Source organism: Cyprinodon variegatus, unplaced genomic scaffold, assembly GCF_000732505.1.
Source record: "Cyprinodon variegatus isolate N-32 unplaced genomic scaffold, C_variegatus-1.0 Scaffold1369, whole genome shotgun sequence".
In the NCBI taxonomy this organism is placed as follows: domain Eukaryota; kingdom Metazoa; phylum Chordata; class Actinopteri; order Cyprinodontiformes; family Cyprinodontidae; genus Cyprinodon; species Cyprinodon variegatus.
In genome coordinates this window covers 71,505-72,579 of record NW_015151822.1, presented here as the reverse complement: position 1 = coordinate 72,579, position 1,075 = coordinate 71,505, and the positions used below count along the sequence as shown (strand labels likewise).

General features: G+C 48.7%; 1 pseudogene; it reads left to right on the top strand.

The window, feature by feature from the left end:
• The window catches only part of LOC107103057, a 15,658-nt pseudogene that overhangs the window by 11,497 nt on the left and 3,086 nt on the right, over positions 1-1,075 (top strand).

Genomic DNA, 1,075 nt, shown 5'->3' with positions numbered 1-1,075 from the left:
TTTAACCAGGAGACAGACCAAACAATTGATTCCAGAGCTCTCTTCAACCTTAAACAAGGTAATTCTTCGGTGGCAGAATTCTCAATTAACTTCCGGGTTAAAGCGGCAGCTTCCGGATGGAATCAGAGCGCTCTGAAAGGAGCATTTTTCATGGCTTTAAATGAACAAATCAAAGATGAACTTGCAACCCTCGATGAACCTGCCACCCTCGAAGATTTAATTCGTCTCTCCATCAGATTAGATAACAGAATTCGAGCCAGAAACAGCTCTAAGAAGCAAAGTAATTTTTCTTCTGCCTCTCATAACATGGCTGTTCTCTCTCCCTCTACAGAGCAGATGCCCACGCAGAGATCTAAGCCTCAGTCTCTATCATTGCCTGTTCAGGCCTCTCATTCAGGCGAAAGGGATTTTGAGCCTATGCAGGTGGGACACACTAGGCTCTCTCCTGAGGAGAGACAGAGGCGTTTCTTAGGAAAACTTTGTATCTACTGTGGTGAGAGTGGTCACTTTATCGCCTCCTGCCCGGCAAAATCAAAAGCCGGGGCCCGCCAGAGGATGTGAGGAGTCTGGCGGGCCATATAAATTCAATTAAATCTCCTCGACTGTTGCTGCCAGCAACCCTTTTCTGTTTTAACCAGAGTCTCTCTTTCTCCGCCTTCATTGACTCAGGTTATGAGCGTAATCTTATCGACTCTGAGCTCGTCCAGCAGCTCCAGATTAAAACCGTTCCCCTGTCTCAGCCTCTCAGTGTGTCCGCCATAGACGGCAAAAGACTCCATCGAGTTACCCACCAAACCCAGCCCCTCGAGCTACTTTTGTCAGGTAACCACCGAGAAACTATCACCTTCTTTGTGTTTCCCTCTGCATGTTCTCCCCTGGTCCTCGGATTCGAGTGGTTGGAGAAACATAACCCTCACATAAATTGGACCAAACGTCTCCTGGAATCATGGTCTACTACGTGCCACGAAACATGCCTTCATTCTGCTGCCCCTATGGTGGGGCCTCCTAGCGGTGGGGGGGAGATGGACTCTCCTGACCTTTCTTCAGTTCCCTCTGAGTACCATGACTTAGCCCC